An 18,186-nucleotide genomic window follows, 5' to 3' on the forward strand; every position below is an offset into this window, starting at 1 on the left:
TATCAATTTCCCAACAGTAATTTGTTCACCAACCATTTGCTATTTTTCTTGAGAGAAGCCACTAGTGAAACCTACGACCCCCGGGTCTCTTTCTCATATTATTTTCCTTTGCGATTTGTTTTCCTTTGCGTTTATTTTCGGATCTACTAAACCAAAAATCCAAAAATACCTTGCTGCAATTTATTCTTATTTATTTTATTTGGTGTTCGATCTATCAATATTTACAACTTTCTCCGATCATGCACCAATTTCTGGCACCGTTACTCAAAAGGATTGACATCCCCTTTAACACGTCGGGTTGCAAGGATTTTTTATCTGTGTGCAGCGGCTGTTTACGCTATGTTGCTTGGTTCTCCTAATGGTTCGATAACCTTGGTTTCATATCTAAGGGAAATACCTACCGTCGCTGTGCTGCATCATCCCTTCATCTTTGGAGAAATACCGACGTAGCTTCAAGCGACATCAGCGAGACCAATTCCATATATCAATTGCAAGAAGGTGGGCTTGGGGGCTGTTCCGATGGCGACTGTATTCCGAACCCCTATGAGCCGCCGAGCAGGGTTGCGATCTTCATGGCCAGAACACAACCAATGCTCAATCTGATGGCTGCTGTGGCTATGACCTCCAGTTCAATGGTTGCGGCGATGGCCGGGGCGAGCGGGTCTGCGCGCCCGCCGGCTCAAGTGCTATCCGAGCTCTTGGAGGCTTTGGTGACCTTATTGGCTGCAGAGGTGACACCATAAAATCAGGCACAACATAAGGTGGATGTTGCGAAACTGCGAGATGATATAGCTCAAGCCAAGGAGGAGTTTAATGCTGAGAATGCAAGGATGGCAACAGAACGAGCTGCTTTGGACGCTGCAACGCAACGGATTCAAGAAGAGTCGTTCCGGGTTACCTTGGACCAGAACTCTTCAAACACCGTGATGAGGAGGAGGCATCAGACCCGTCTACCCATAGAGTTTGAGGCTAGGAACCTTTTCAACACACTTGGGGCAGGAACCAGTGACCCGCCCATGGTAAACCGGGTTGTCAAGGCGCCTGTGACCGGAGCGACGGTTCAACCATGCACTGTAGGTGTCGGTGTCAAAATCGGCGGATCTCAGGTAGGGGGTCCTGAGTTGTGCATCTAAGGCGGATGGTAACAGGAGGCAGGGGACACGATGTTTACCCAGGTTCGGGCCCTCTTGATGGAGGTAATACCCTACGTCCTGCTTGATTGTTCTTGATAATATGAGTAGTACAAGAGTTGATCTACCACGAGATCGAAGAGGCTAAACCCTAGAAGCTAGCCTATGGTATGATTGTTGTTGTCCTATGGACTAAAACCCTCCGGTTTATATAGACACCGGAGGGGGCTTGGGTTACACAGAGTCGGTTACAAGGAAGGAGATCTACATATCCGTATTGCCAAGCTTGCCTTCCACGCCAAGGAGAGTCCCATCCGGATACGGGACGAAGTCTTCAATCTTGTATCTTCATAGTCCAACAGTCCGGCCAAAGGATATAATCTGGTTGTCCGGATACCCCCTAATCCAGGACTCCTTCAGCAGGCCTGCCTCGTATGAATTTGGCACTGTCTCAGCATGTTCCGACACCGTCGGGTCATTATTCTAACCCTCTGAACAATATGATTGCTGCAACTACGTGATTGGCGGCTCTCCCTATTGAAGGCAAGTCTCCAGCCATGATGGAGATACGGAGGGCCGGAGAGCTCCTTCAGACAGCGGTGGCTCAACAGGCGGCGTACTCGTACAGTCTTGAATGGATTCACTCAACCCCTCGTCTAAGCCGGAGCTATAGTTGGCATATTGATTCACCAGTAGTTTCAAGCAGTGAGCAGCACCATAACCAGCCTCGTAGGCATAACCTACCGCGTGCTAATAATGATGCTCAGGCTTTGGTGGATCAGGGCTGGGCACATCGGGAGGCTGAATTGGCGGCTCATCAACAATCTCCAGTTTACCCATCGGTGTGTGTGGAGGCAGGGATGACCTCTAGAACCCTTGGTGTGCCATGCTTAGTGCCGGCTTTACATAATGAGTGCCTACCCAAGGATTTTAAGGCCCCCCGCAAGGTGCCTAACTACACAGTGGATCAACCCCCAGAGGCTTGGATTGAGAGCTATGAGCTAGCCATGGAGATGTTGGATGTCAATGATGTTGTGTGTGCTATGTATTTCACCATGATGTTGGATGGGCCGGCTCATACCTGGTTAAAGGGGTTGCCCCCTAACTCCATTAGATCGTGGGATGAATTGAAGACGTGCTTCATTCAGAATTTCAAGGACACATGCAAGCAACCTCTATTGATTCTTGATTTAGACACTTGCATCCAGGAAGAGGGCGAGTCAACCGCCCGATGGGTGCACTGGATTTCGGCTGTTATGCACTCATCGGATAGTATCAACGTCGACTCAGCTGTCCTGATTTTGGAGAAAAATTACCGTTTCCTTCCTCTCAAACAAAATCTGGGGCGGCTTAAGCGCCACTGCAACGATATGGGATAGCTCATGGCGGCTCTTATCAAATATGCCGACTCGGATAATACCAATGAACCTAAGTCTGATGAGGAGAAGGCTGGCAAGGGGAAGAAGAGAGGCAATGCAAAGGGGCAGCAACATAATACGACAGGTCAAGGTAATAATGGTAAGAGCAAGCAGATGGACGGCGGTTTAGACTTTGTGGCCAATAGCAATACATAGAGTAATAATCAACATCGTAAAGGGAAATCATCAGCACCCTAGTTTGGCGGGCCGAAGTTCAACCTTGAGGTGATTATAAATCAGCCTTGCCCAAAGCATGACACGCAAGAGAAGATGGCCAGTCATCTATGGAAAGATTGTTTCATCATGAGGGAGTATAGAAATTCCAGCTTTTTCCAGAACAATCATGGCCCGCATGTCAAGTTGGGATCCGGCTCTCACGAACCTGGCTTTGGAGGTGGTGGCTCAAGCTCCAGTTTTTAGGGTCAAGGCAATCAAGGTGGTTTTAATTAGCAATCTAGTCAAGGGAATCAACAACAACAGTCCAGTTATCAGAGTAATATGAAGTAGCTGAATAGTGGTCAATATCATGTGTTTACCACGAGCTTATGCAAACAAGACCAGAAGATTCATAAGCGGGCAGTGAACACGGTTGATCCGGCAGTTCCTCAATACTTGCGATGGTCTGAACAAGCTATTGTATGGAGCCGTGAGGATCACCCACCCCAGGTTGACAATCCGGGTCAATTGGCTTAGGTGGTTGCCCCTCAGGTTGGAGGATACAAGTTTACAGAAGTGCTTATGGATGGAGGCAGCAGTATCAATATCCTTTATTATGATACCTTTCGCCGTATGAATTTAACTAATAAAGATCTTAAGCCATCTTATACTATTTTTCATGGGGTGGTGCCTGGTAAGTTAGCAGATCCAGTGGGCATGATTACAGAGCTGAAACATTGACCTTCGAGGTGGTCAAGATCAAGATCCCTTATCATGCATTGTTTGGACGGCCGGCTTATGCTAAATTTATGGCATGACATTGTTATGTTTATATGCAACTTCAAATGCCGAGTCATAAGGGTACTATCATAGTGCATGGCAAAAGGAAGATAGCTTTGGAGTGTGATGAGGGCGACGCTGCTTACATTGAGTCAGTCTGTGCGATAGAGGAGTTAAAGTTCTACAAAGATAATGTTGACCCAGCGGATATGACCCCCTTGATGAAGCCAACGACGGAGCATGATCCTTTGTTGAAGTTTAAATCGGCGGATGACAGCAAGCAGGTTGACTTCGTTCCTGGCAACTCATCCAAATAGTTCAACATCAGTGCTAATATGGATCCGAAATAGGAAAGGGCGCTCATCGAGTTCATCCGTGAGAACTAGGACATCTTTGCATGGAAGCCTTCAGACATGCCAGGTGTACCGAGGGAACACGCTGAGCACACTCTCAATGTTGATCCAAAGTTTAAACCGGTCAAGCAATTCCTTCGTCGTTTTAATGAAGAGAGGCGCAAGGCCATTAGTGAATAAGTGGCCCGGCTCTTGGCGGCTAACCCAGTGCTGGTACTTAAGAAGAATGGAACTTGGCGTATGTGTGTGGATTACACAGACCTTAACAAGGCATGTTTGGCTGACCCTTTTGCTCTCCCTCGTATTGATCAGATCATTGACACTACAGTGGGTTGTGTGTCACGGCCCTAGATTTGCCTGTAACTAGTTGCATGAAAGCATTCATGTCATCATGTTTAAATTTAAGAAATTTGAATTGGGGATTGATAAACCATAGCACAAATGCAATTGAAATAGGTTCAACCAAAATATTTTCAATGACCTCAAAATATCCTTTTAAAATGTTCATGATTTATGGAAAAAGGTGAAAGCCTCTACCAGAGATGTTGCATATTTTTCCAGGACATTTTGGTCATTGAATTAAATCATTATGGTATTTGAGTTGGAGTTTAAAATTTACCATTAAATATTGGTTGCTCCAAATATTCTGAAATTTGTTGTGTGGTTTGAAAATAATTCAAATATTCCTCACAAAAATTTACAGAATTAACCAAAGTGTTTTGGTTAGTATTTTATTTGCAAAACAGTAGCAGAAATTAGAAAAACTGAAACAAATAAGAGAGAGAGGGAGAAAGCACTTACCTGGCGCTCACCTGGCAGCCCATCTGGCTGGCCCAGCCCACCAAGGGCAGGGAGGTCTTCTTCCTCCCGCCAGTCGGATGCACAGCGCGTGCCCGACACGCGCACGGCCACCTCATGCCACCTCCTGCCTCCCTGCTTGCTCCCACGACCCCTGGAGACGCCACATAGACCCCCTCGACTCTCTCTCACTCTCCTTCACTCTCACCCCCTTTCCTAGATCTCTCTCTCTCTCTCTCACATCCGAGCGAGCTCGTCGCCGCCGATCACTGCTGTCGCGGCCACTGTCTCCGCCTCGCCCCTCTGACGTGTCTACGAGCTCTGCGACGTCGTCCTCGTCTTCTCCACCGAGCCAGGCAAGCCAGGACGCACCGTAGCATCCTCATCGCGCTCGCCTTTGACCTTGGGCGCCGTAGATCGCCGTCGCCGATTCGTCGTCCACAGCCCATCCCCGAGCTCGCCAGCTGCACCAACAGAACTACTGTGAGCTACTGGTCGTTTCCCCATCCACCCCTGCTCGATTTCTTCCTCTAGCCTCATCGCCTGTGAAACCGAGCCCACCATCTTCCATGGCTGGCGAGCCCGCGCTCCAGAGCCTCTCCTGCTCGCTCCAGGGGCACTGACACGCTCTTGGCGCCTCCAGGAGGCCGCCTAGCCACTCCGTTTGCTCGCTCAAGCGCTGCAGCCGCAACCCCGCACTCACCCGAACCCTGGAGCCGCCACGAGCTCACTTCCAGCGAGCTCCGTCCACCCCACGTCCTCCCACCTACTCCGTTAGATCCGGGCGAGCGCCAGCCACCCTTAGCACCCATCCACGCGTCGAATGGACGCCGGAGCAGCGTTTCCGGCGAGCGTCCGCCGCGGTTTTGGTAGCCGCCGGCCAAAGTCCGGCGGGCTGACATGGCACTTGCTTAATTAGCACTAATCACATATTAGTTTAACCCCAAGGGTCAATGACAGACGGGCCCCACCGGTTTAGTTAACCAGCTAACGTAATTAGTTAGAATTAATCTAATTCGACTAGACCCACACGCCAGCCTCTATAGTTGACACCGTGTCACTAACCAGTGGGTCCCACTAGTCAGGTTTGACCTGGACCGTGCCCCGTTGACCTGCTGATGTCATGATGATGTCAGGCTGATGCAATATTTCCATTCTAGAATTTAAATAAATCTGAAATGATTTATTATTTTCAGAAAATGCCTAAAACTTCAAAAATTCATAGTAATTCAATCGTAACTCCAAATGAAATAAATTATATATGAAAAATGATCAAAAAAATCCAAAGAATCTGAATATGGCATTTTCATGCATGTTTGAACAAGTTAACCTCATTGAATAGGACAATTCATGATTATGGAATAAATGGTAATTAGTTTTGGAGTTGGAATTTGCTATAGGTTTGAATTCCACTTCAATGAATATGAATAACTGTTGCACTAGGTCAATTCAGTACTTTAATATGACATATCATTCATATGAATGTGCATTGCATTGATTGTGGTTCCTTTGTGTTTGCCGGTGGTTGTTCCCCCCTCAGTAGACGTATGTTTCGACGATGAGTTCGATGACACCGATGAAGAGCTATACTATCTTCAGAAGTGCTAGGCAAGCAAAACCCCCCTTGTTCATTCCGATACAATCCCACTCTCTCGCTCTTGCTCTCTTTTACTGTATTAGGATAACAACGATTCAACTAATACATGCTGCGGTAGTTGAACCCCTTTCCTCTGCATGACCTGTCATTGCCACAGTAAATAGATGAACCCACTAGCATGAGTAGGAATTGTTTGAGCCCTGATGTGCCTACTCATTCATGCTTGTTGTCATGCCTGCTACTGCTTAGAGTTGAGTCAGGTCTGATTCATCGGGAATGAATTGGAACGTGGTGAACATGTCCTACCGTTGAGAGCTAAGTGTGTGAACACGATTTGGTAAAGGTAGTGGTGAGAGGCCATGTAGGAGTACATGGTGGGTTGTCTCATTGCAGCCATTCTCAGGAACTGAGTTCTGTGTTTGTGATCCATGAACAGTTACTACCACACATTGGGTTCTGGTAACTCGGCCCCTCTCGGCTTATTAATCAACTCGATCTCTGTCCAAGAGTTGCAACTAGTTTCTGGTGTTTGTAGGTAGTGTTAGTAGTCTACCAAGTGGCACCCGGTACAGGTGGGCTTGGGACAGACTAGGCACAGTGGCATGGTGTACCAAGTAGCACCCGGATGGTGGGCTTGGGAACCCTGCACACATCGTTTGGGGTCGTGAGCGACACCCCGGCCGGATCTCCTTGCGGATGGAACCCGAATAGGCGATAAACCTGGACGAGAGACTTGTTGGTTAGTCAGGTCGTGGCCGACTCCCTCGCCCAGCTTCCCCTTGAAGGTTGCCGAGGTACATGACGTGTACAGGGCGATAAGTGGCAAGAGCATGTGTGAAGAAGTACACCCCTGTAGGGTTATCATTATCTATTCGAATACTCGGATTCCTCGGATATGGAAACTTGGACCCCTTGCATAGTTCATAGACAAGTGAAAGTGGATACTCTAAAATGCGCAAGATAAGCATGAGTGCTATGGATGGCGTTCTCGTAGGGAGACGGGAGCGGATCTATAGTGGTGTATTGATATGGTGAATATGTGGACTCGTGTGCGCCACCTCAAAAGAGTTACTTGCAGTCATAGTTCAGGATAGCCACCGAGTCAAAGCTGGCTTGCTGCAGTTAAACTCCACCACCCCTTTCTTGATACTGATGCATATGTAGCTAGTTCTGATGTAAGTCTTGCTGAGTACATTTGTACTCATGTTTGCTTAACTTATGTTTTTGCAGAGAGATTTCAGTCTCGCTAGTAGTTCCACGTGGACTTCGACGTTTAGCTTGTTACCTCAGCTATGATCTTGTACCCTTGGGAGGGTCTGGTAGATAGTCAGGCTCCTCAGCCTTCTTCATTTTTAGTTGTCTGTACTCAGACAAGTTAAGCTTCCGCATGTGCTTTGACTTGTATGCTCTGAATGTTGGGTCATGAGACCCATGTTTGTAATATCTCGCTCCTTGGAGCCTAATGAATAATACTCTGAGTCGTAGAGTCTTGTTGTGATGCCATGTTGTATTGCACATATTGAGCATATTGTGTGTATGATTGAAATGCTTGGTATGTGTGGGATCCGACAACCTAGTTGTTTATCCTTGGTAGCCTCTCTTATGGGGAAATGTAGTATTGTGCTTCCATGAGCCATAGTAGTCCGCTATAGCCTGGTTCACCGAAGTCATGCTAGCCCAGCACTACTGCTCCGGAACACTTGACTGGCCGACATGTAATTCACTTCGTTCCTGTGTCTGTTCCTTCGGGGAAATGTCACGCGGTGACATCCGGAGTCCTGCCTAGCCTGCTATAGCCCGGGTTCCCAGAGTCCTGTTAGCCCAGTGCTACAGCCCGGATTCACACGCTGCTGACCGACATGCTTGATGTTGATTCATGTATGCATGTCCCCGTAAGTTAGTGCCACTTTGGGTTCACGACTAGTCATGTCGGCCCAGGTCTCTGTCATATGGATGCTAGCGACACTATCATATACGTGAGCCAAAAGGCGCAAACGGTCCCGGGCCATGGTAAGGCGACACCCGTGGGAATACCGTGCATGAGGTCGCAAAGTGATATGAGGTGTTACAGGCTAGATCGGTGTGATTTAGAATCGGGGTCCTGACAACTTTGGTAGCAGAGCCTGACTGCCTGTAGGATTACCAAGCCAAATTGGTCAAAGTTGAGTCTAGAAATGCTTTAGTTATATAAGGGAATTGATTGTGGATGGGAACGTAAGGCTCTTTTTACTCCTTATCCTCATGACCTTCTAATCTGAGTCAACCTCTTCTTTTCTACGGGGATTAAGAACTAGGCTTCTCTTCTGTCTCTCAGGATGACATGTTACTAAACCATAGTGGCCTAGGATTGTTGAGTTCAAGCCTCAGTTCAGTTCCTACTACTTCCATATGTTCATAGCTGGCCTCAGAACCTTGAGTTTGTGATGTTGAGTGGCTATGCCACCATTTTTGCAGGATGTCTCAAATCATTTTGACCATTTACAGCCGTTATGCTGTCCGAGTCATCCCAGGTTTCTAAATAGTCTGATGCACTTGCAAATCTTTACTCCATGTTCCCGTTGTATTTTTGGGCCAGATTAAGCACACTATTCGGTGTGTTGAGGTACTCTGTTGCCTTGACGTGTATGTTGGAGTTAGTATCATGACCCTAGGTGTCCTCGAGAACCACTCAGTAATTTCGCAATGTTTTCGTATCCCCAGTGTGATGATTCTGGCCATCATTCTCGGAAGCATCCCGTGATGTTATTAGTTAGTAGGTATTCTACTCCTGGGTTCTTGACCCAAGATTCACTCTACTTACCTCGTGTTGATAGTGTTGCTCGTACCTTTAGGATGTTAGTAACCTTTGCGATAGTCCTCGAGGTCCGTGGTATTTCCTTCTTCCAAATACTATGAACCACTTATGGCAGAAGTTTGTTGGATAAAAATATCACAACAGGAGTGCTCTCGATGTGTTCTCCATTCAAATTGTGAATCCGCCAGTCCTTCTTCTTCTGCATGGGTTATCCGGAAGAAATATGTTGAACTTGTTTGACACACTAATCCATGCGTCCACAACTCAGGAAGTTATATGCTCCTTGAGTTGTCCATTTTCAGTTGTATTCCGACCATCATCTATCAGTTGATAGTCAAGAGTATGTGTGCAACCGTGTTCATCGATGCCTATTATTCCTGTGGTCCGTCAAGCCGTTCTATTTCAGAATGACTAGGAGAAACAAACTCCAGTACCTCATCCATTCCTAGGATTGGGTCAAAGTAGTTGTAATCCGCATATCAGAATGCTAATCCAGCTTTTGTTATGCTCTACCTTGGAGTGTTGCCCTCTTTATGTCAGGAATCTCATAAGGATTGCACCAACCCTTAAGAATTCTTGTTGAAGTGATACTTCTCGCCATCATCGTTCATTCCTCGGTCTCCATGTTATGGTAACTGGAATACTGACAAGTGAATTGTGATGTGTGAAATCAATACTCCTAGCAACCACGTTGCTTGGTAGTTAATGGACAACAATCTCATTCTTAGCGTGTTGGTTATTCAATCATCATCCTGAGATTGATCGTGTTACCTAGTCCATTTTTCCGGGTGCACTCATCGACCAATGAGTTAGGATTGTGACAATCCCTCGCTCCTTGATCATATCGTCTTGCCCTGAAAAGCAAGATTGTTCTCGAGCTCAATAACATATCGGTGGTTCATGATTTTCCGAGTATCTTCTCGGAAGTATTACCAGGTTGTTCCCTGATCGCTATGTTGAGTTCGTGATCATGTTGGTTTTTCTCTAAACCATCCATTCTCCAAGAATCTGTGTTGGATACCCCGAGCTAGTTGGTTAAGCTAAAGAATAACTTGGAGAGTTGGAAGATAAAAGCTTGTCTTGCTTAGTTCGTGTTAAGGGATATCTTTTGTGTGTGTGTGTGTGTGTTGAAGAAAGATGATATCTTCATCGATTGGTCCTCGTGATCAGTTATTGGATCTATTATCTTGTCCAAACTTTGATTGAGTGTGGGCTGTCCTCAAATCAAATCAGAACCAATGATGTTCGTAATGTTGTCCTACTCGAGGTTGATTCCTCAGGCATACACCATTACATCCTTTGGTCTGACCAATGCTATCACTGTGTTCACTTAATTGTGGAATTCCATCTATATGGAAGCCTGGATGGTTGTTTGTTGAGCCCATTGACAACATTTTCATCTTGTCCATGATTCATGTTAAACATCTAAGTTAGCGTTGGAAACTTTGAAAGCATTTCTTCGTGCTAGCTCATGAAGCATATGTTTGGATGAAAGAAGTGACTACCTCTGATTCACGTGCATTTGGTGAGAGTTGCCGCCGTGAATTCGAGAAAGTAGTTTTGCTTCCTCTGGAATCATCCCAAGTTAGTCATGCACGTGCGAAGTATTCTATGGTCTGGAGACTTGCAACCTTCATTCCATATGTATCCCTAGCACAGCAAGCCACTGATTGACTTGTTCTAGGAGAAGGAGTTCCTTCTTAAGAGCTAATCATGAATTAAGTAAGGACTTTGCTATCCTCGATGAGGGTTCCCAACCAGAACTCAATAGTGTTTGTTGTAAGACTTCCATGTGGTCATGCTTGTCTTGGACAACGTGTTCACATGTGTGTAGCAGAACCAGCTCATATTTTGGAGCTTGCTATCGTAGTTAATTTCCCGAGAATCTCGCAACGTTATCTTGTTGAATTGTGTTGCAAACTTTCTTTTGCAGATATGTTGAGTCTGAAGTATCCTGTTACTAACCAGATCTGAATCTCAGGCAGATATGATGGTTGGAACATTCCAACATTTGCTTTTTGTTACTAGCTTACACCGTCTTTGTGCCATTTCACTATGGGCTGCCTCCATAGTAATTCTTATTCAGGATCATCTTCAAAAGTGGTCCTACCATGGATTCCACCCATTTCTGATGATAAGCAAATCATCCATTGCATTGTCTTCAACAAGCTAGTCCACATCATCCATTCTAGTCTGAGTATGCCATTCTACCGTACTCTGCCAATGATTGTTGTGTTTTTGCCTTAGGCTGGTATAAAGAGTTTCAATGATCTCTGAAACAAAAGTAATTCTTTTTGCCACTTAAGGGAATATTTCTGCGAGTCACCTTCCTTAATATGTCTCGATGTGGTATCATGGCAACTCAACTCCTCGCTACATTGACAACCGTTCACCACCCTCTTAAGTGTGGGATTGTCGCCTACCAATTTGAACCTTTGTCATATGTTTCTCATCCATCATCTCTGATATGTGTTTTGCATCTTAGCTCAAGGGATGTTTCTACGTCTTATTCCGTGAGTTGATCTTGTGTTCTTTAAGATCGATGATCCATTCTTGTGAGGTTGTCTTGCTCTCTTGTCGCCATGTTGGATGAAGTTCTCGAGGGTAAGGATGTCATGATCAAATATGATGATCGAATCAACGTTCTTATGAAGTGCAACATGGATCGTGAAGACCGTGCCAGTTCCGTGTCCCCTCTGTCTTCTTACCTCACGTCTTGAATCTCGGGACGAGATTCTTGTTTAGTAGGGGTGAGTTTTCACGGCCCTAGATTTGCTTGTAACTAGTTGCATGAAAGCATTCATGTCATCATGTTTAAATTTAAGAAATTTGAATTGGGGATTGATAAACCCTAGCACAAATGCAATTGAAATAGGTTCAACCAAAATATTTTCAATGACCTCAAAATATCCTTTTAAAATGTTCATGATTTATGGAAGAAGGTGAAAGACTCTACCAGAGATGTTGCATATTTTTCTAGGACATTTTGGTCATTGAATTAAATCATTATGGTATTTGAGTTGGAGTTTAAAATTTACCATTAAATATTGGTTGCTCCAAATATTCTGAAATTTGTTGTGTGGTTTGAAAATAATTCAAATATTCCTCACAAAAATTTACAGAATTAACCAAAGTGTTTTGGTTAGTATTTTATTTGCAAAACAGTAGAAGAAATTAGAAAAACTAAAACAAAAAAGAGAGAGAGGGAGAAAGCACTTACCTGGCGCTCACCTGGCAGCCCATCTGGCCGGCCCAACCCACCAGGGGCAGGGAGGTCTTCTTCCTCCCACCAGTCGGATGCACAGCGCGTGCCCGACGCGTGCACGGCCACCGCATGCCACCTCCTACCTTCCTGCTTGCTCCCGCGACCCCTGGAGACGCCACGCAGACCCCCTCGACTCTCTCTCACTCTCCTTCGCTCTCACCCCCTTTCCTAGATCTCTCTCTCGCATCCGAGCGAGCTCGTCGCCGCCGATCGCTGCTGCCGCGGCCAGCGTCTCCGCCTCGCCCCTTTGACGTGTCTACGAGCTCTACGATGTCGTCCTCGTCTTCTCCACCGAGCCAGGCAAGCCGGGACGCACCGTAGCGTCCTCATCACGCTCGCCTTTGACCTCGGGCGCCGCCGATCGCCGTCGCCGATTCGTCGTCCACAGCCCGTCCCCGAGCTCGCCAGCTGCACCAACAGAACCGCTGTGAGCTACTGGTCGTTTTCCCCATCCTCCCCTGCTCGATTTCTTCCTCTAGCCTCATCGCCCGTGAAACCGAGTCCGCCATCTGCTATGGCCGGCGATCCCGCGCTCCAGAGCCTCTCCTGCTTGCTTCGGGGGCACTGACACGCTCCTGGCATCTCGAGGAGGCCGCCTAGCCACTCCGTTTGCTCGCTCAAGCGCTACAGCCGCAACCCCGCACTCACCCGAACCCCGACGCCGCCACGAGCTCACTTCCGGCGAGCTCTGTCCACCCCACAGCCTCCCACCTGCTCCGTTAGATGCGCTCGAGCGCCAACCACCCTCAGCACCCATCCGCGCGTCAAATGGACGCCGGAGCAGCGTTTCCGGCAAGCGTCCGCCACGGATTTGGTCACCGCCGGCCAAACTCCGGTGGGCTGACATGGCACTTGCTTAATTAGCACTAATCACATATTAGTTTAACCCTAAGGGTGAATGACAGACGGGCCCCACTGGTTTAGTTAACCAGCTAACATAATTAGTAAGAATTAATCTAATTCGACTAGACCCACATGTCAGCCTCTGTAGTTGACACCGTGTCACTGACCAGTGGGTCCCACTGGTCAGGTTTGACCTGGACCGTGCCCTGTTGACCTACTGACGTCATGATGATGTCAGGCTGACGCAATATTTCCTTTCTAGAATTTAAATAAATCTTAAATGATTTATTATTTTCAGAAAATGCCCAAAACTTCAAAAATTCATAGTAATTCAACTGTAACTCCAAATGAAATAAATTATATATGAAAAATGATCAAAAAAATACAAAGAATCTGAATATGGCATTTTCATGCATGTTTGAACAAGTTAACCTCACTGAATAGGACAATTCATGATTATGGAATAAATGGTAATTAGTTTTGGAGTTGGAATTTGCTATAGGTTTGAATTCCACTTCAATGAATATGAATAACTGTTGCACTAGGTCAATTCAGTACTTTAATATGACATATCATTCATATGAATGTGCATTGCATTGATTGTGGTTCCTTTGTGTTTGCCGGTGGTTGTTCCCCCCTCAGTAGACGTATGTTTCGATGATGAGTTCGATGACACCGATGAAGAGCTATACTATCTTCAGAAGTGCCAGGCAAGCAAACCCCCCCTTGTTCATTCTGATACAATCCCACTATCTCGCTCTTGCTCTCTTTTACTGCATTAGGGCAACAACGATTCAATTGATACATGCTGCGGTAGTTGAACCCCTTTCCTCTGCATGACCTGTCAGTGCCACAGTAAATAGATGAAACCCACTAGCATGAGTAGGAATTGTTTGAGCCCTAATGTGCCTACTCATTCATGCTTGTTGTCATGCTTGCTACTGCTTGGAGTTGAGTCAGGTCTGATTCATCGGGAATGAATTGGAACGTGGTGAACATGTCCTACCGTTGAGAGCTAAGTGTGTGAACACGATTTGGTAAAGGTAGCGGTGAGAGGCCATGTCGGAGTACATGGTGGGTTGTCTCATTGCAGCCGTTCTTAGGAACTGAGTTCTGTGTTTGTGATCCATGAACAGTTACTACCACACATTGGGTTCCAGTAACTCGGCCCCTCTCGGCTTATTAATCAACTCGATCTCTGTCCAGGAGTTGCAACTAGTTTCTGGTGTTTGTAGGTAGTGTTAGTAGTCTACCAAGTGGGACCCGGTACAGGTGGGCTTAGGACAGACTAGGCAAAGTGGCACGGTGTACAAAGTGGGACCCGGATGGTGGGCTTGGGAACCCTGCACACATTGTTTGGGGCCGTGAGCGACACCCCAGCCGGATCTCCTAGCGGATGGAACCCGAATAGGCGATAAACCTGGACGAGAGACTTGTTGGTTAGTCAGGTCGTGGCCGACTCCCTCGCCCGGCTTCCGCTTGAAGGTTGCCGAGGTACATGACGTGTACAGGGCGATAAGTGGCGAGGGCGTGTGTTAAGAAGTACACCCCTGCAGGGTTATCATTATCTATTCGAATAGCCTGTCGGATTTCGGGTTCCGGCAGACCCTTGAGTTTCGAACACTGGAGTGCGCACGGAGATTTTGCCTCCTACCTACCTGCACCCCCCGCCTTGCTAGGATTTAGCTAAGGAAAGAACAACGCAAGAGACACATGGTTTATACTGGTTCGGGCCACCATTGTGGTGTAATACCCTACTCCAGTGTGTGGTGTGGTGGATTGCCTCTTGGGCTGATGATGATGAACAATACAAGGAAGAACAGCCTCGCGAGGGTCTGTTCTTGGCTGGGGTGATGAACTACTGGGAGGAGCTCAGTCACCTTTCTCTCTTCTCTTCCTGATCTTCTCTCTCTCTCTCTCTCTTTCCCTACCTCTGCCTACTCTCTCTTTCATCGCCCCCTGCCCTGCGGGTGGCTGGTCCTATTTATAGAGGCCCTGGTCCTCTTCCCAAATATTGAGCGGGAAGGGAGCCAACAATGGCGGGCTAATTTGATGGGGGACAGCTAGTATCAACTATCCTGACAAAAGTAGTCTTCGCCTGCGCAAAGCTCTGGTGATGACACCGTCTTGGGCTCCGCGGTGACCTCCATCTCGTAGTCCTCCTGGTCTTGGTCTCGTTGCACTGAAATGGCAACCTTTGCCTGATGCCTTGATACTCCGCGGCTGCGCTTGCCCCCTTTGCACCAAAGGGGAAGGGGGACGCTGCGCGGGCTGGCACCCGTCTGGCACCCCCGGTCGTCATGGCTTGCGTCACGGGCACCTCGTGAGGTACCCCGCCTTGATCTCTCCGCCTCCTCCTGAGCCAGCCTGACGAGGCCGCGCCTGAGGAAGTTCCGCGTCGTCCGCCCCGCGAGGCTTGGCCCCTCGCGAGGGTCTTGGGTTTGTGTTGGTGAAGATGGGCCGCGCTGGGCCCCCCTTTGAGCCACGCCGCAGGCCGCAGGTAGGCAAGTCTGGGGACCCCCGTTCCTAGAACGCCGACACTAGCCCCCGGGCCCAAGGCGCGCCTGGACTTGGCCGTGCAGGGAGGCGGAAGGGCAAGGGCGAAGCGCCGTGGGCCCTAATAGCCTGCGGCCTTGGGCGCCGCGTGGTGGTTGATTGGACGTGGGCGTCTCCACTTCCCCATGGCGCCTCGGCAACTGCACGGATTGGACAAGTCCCTGCATGCAAAGCGGGTCATAATTACCTGCGATCGTGGGGGCCGTTGGTTGGCCATCGCCAGTTAAAAGAACGGACCGGTGCATGCCCCTCCAGTTCATCCCTCCTTGCTTCTCCCTTTCTTCATGGCCCCGTCAAGGAGGTTCTCGGCCGCAGAGAAGGGGAAGGCTCACCAGGTTGAGCCCGCCTCTACCCCACCCAAGCGCGGCCGAGGGTGCCCTCGTAAACATCCTGTGGCCACCATGGTGGCTCCCCGCGGCCGTGGAGGCGATCTTCAGCACAGCGACGGGCGGATTGCTGCGGCTGGGGGCGCGCTCCGGCTGCGCATCCCCCTAGGCCGTGCTTTCGGGCTGCTGAAGTGCTGCCGGAGTTCGTCGTGTGGTCAGCGGGGCCGACCAGCACTAGGCTTCCGCTTCCTTGCTTCCTCCTTGGCGAGCTCCCGGCCGGTGCCCTGGGCGGCCTCTGGCTTCAGGCCGACGGCTGCTGCAGCCGGGCCTCATGGGTCTCGCTGGAGGTCTCCGCGGCCGGGAGCCTGTTCCTGGCCCGCGGTTGGCAGACGTTTGCCCGCGCGCGTGGCCTGAGCCGTCGGTGCACCCTACACTTCAAGTTCAACGACGATGCCACCCTCTACGTGAGGTTGTTTGGGGAAGATGGTCGCCGCGCAGGGTGTTGCCCCGAGGGTGACGACCGCGGCTGGCAACCCAGCTCCAGCGATGATGGAGAGGGCAGCGCTCGCGCGGCCGGCGACGCTCAGGGTTCCTCGAGCTTCTCAGGTTCTTCTTCAGGTGGCGACTCTTCTAGTGGTGGCCGCGGTCAGCCTCCACGCCGCCGTATCTGCTTGGGAGGTGGCAACATGTCCGCCCGCCGTCGCGCCCTGGTGAAGCGCGAGAGGGAGTCCGCCTGAGCTCCGGAGGCAGCTCGGGCCTTCCTTGCTGGCCGGTGTGAGGCGAGCTGCACCAGATTTGTTCTTTCTTTTTTCCTTTTCCCTGCGTAACAAAGACAATAATGTGGAGCCCCGCGGGGCGTGTTTGGGTTATTGTTGTTAATCATTGTTTTGCTTTCGTTACCGTACCTTCCGGCTACGTGCCCGAGCGTGGATAGTTCCCGGCCCCGGCCGTGGGGGGCGACCGACCCAGGCCCTTTGTTTGTGTCGCGGTGCCCGTGGGGCACGGACTGGAGGGGTGCTCCTGTAAGGGGCCCATGTCGCGAGCTCTTTAAATGACTAGGATAGGAACACTCGCGAGGGCGCTCAGCTGCCCCCCTCGCGAGGCCTTGCACAAGAGAAATCGAGGCAAGAGGGTGAAAAGTCAAAGAACCACAAGCCGAAGACGGCAACAACTTCAATAAAACTTAGAATGAGATGGAACAAGCCAACTGCGGAAAGCAAATGAAAAACCGCGTCCAACACCTAATCTAGTCTTCGACATCTTCTCACCAGCGCGGAGCTAAGTGCTGCCACTGGGCGTGGGAGGGAGCCCCAGGGCCTGAGGCCGGCGCTCCTAAGACTCCGGGGCGTGTACAGCCCCAACTCATTATTACGTGACAGTGTCACGGGCGGTGAGCTTCACAGGCGTTGGCCTTCTTCATAGGCTTCGGACCTTTTCCAAAACGCGATAGCTTCACAGGCATTCGCCTTCTTCACAGGCTCCGGGCCTTTTCCAAAACGTGATAGCTTCACAGGCATTCGCCTTCTTCATAGGCTCCGGGCCTTTTCCAAAACGCGATAGCTTCACAGGCATTTGCCTTCTTCACAGGCTCCGGGCCTTTTCCAAAACGTGATAGCTTCACAGGCATTCGCCTTCTTCACAGGCTCCGGGCCTTTTCAGGGGTAGAACCTCAGAAGGTGCTGGATGTTCCATGCATTCTGGACTGGCACCCCCTCCTGAGTCTCCAAGCGCGTGGAGCCGGGCCTGGAAACATGAACAACTTTGAACGGGCCCTCCCACATAGGAGAGAGCTTGTGCATCCCCTCCCTGGAGAGAACCCGCCTGAGCACGAGGTCTCCTACCTCGTGAGTTCTGGGGCGGATGTTGCGGTAGTGATATCGCCGCAGTGCTTGTTGGTACCTCGCCGCTCGTAGCGCGGCTTCCCGGCGACGTTCGTCCCCCAGCACGAGGTCCATCCCTCGCATGGCGTCCTGCTGCGCCTCGTCAAACGCCAAGACCCGCGCGGAGCGACGTCTGACCTCACGAGGGAGGACCGCTTCGGCTCCGTAGACCAGGAAGAACGGGGTCTCTCCAGTCGGCTTGGTCACGGTTGTGCGGATGGACCACAACACGGACTGAAGCTCGTCGTACCAACCTCTGCCGCAGGCCTCCAGCTTCTTCTTGAACGCCT

Source organism: Triticum dicoccoides, chromosome 4A (assembly GCF_002162155.2).
Source record: "Triticum dicoccoides isolate Atlit2015 ecotype Zavitan chromosome 4A, WEW_v2.0, whole genome shotgun sequence".
Classification (NCBI taxonomy): Eukaryota; Viridiplantae; Streptophyta; class Magnoliopsida; order Poales; family Poaceae; genus Triticum; species Triticum dicoccoides.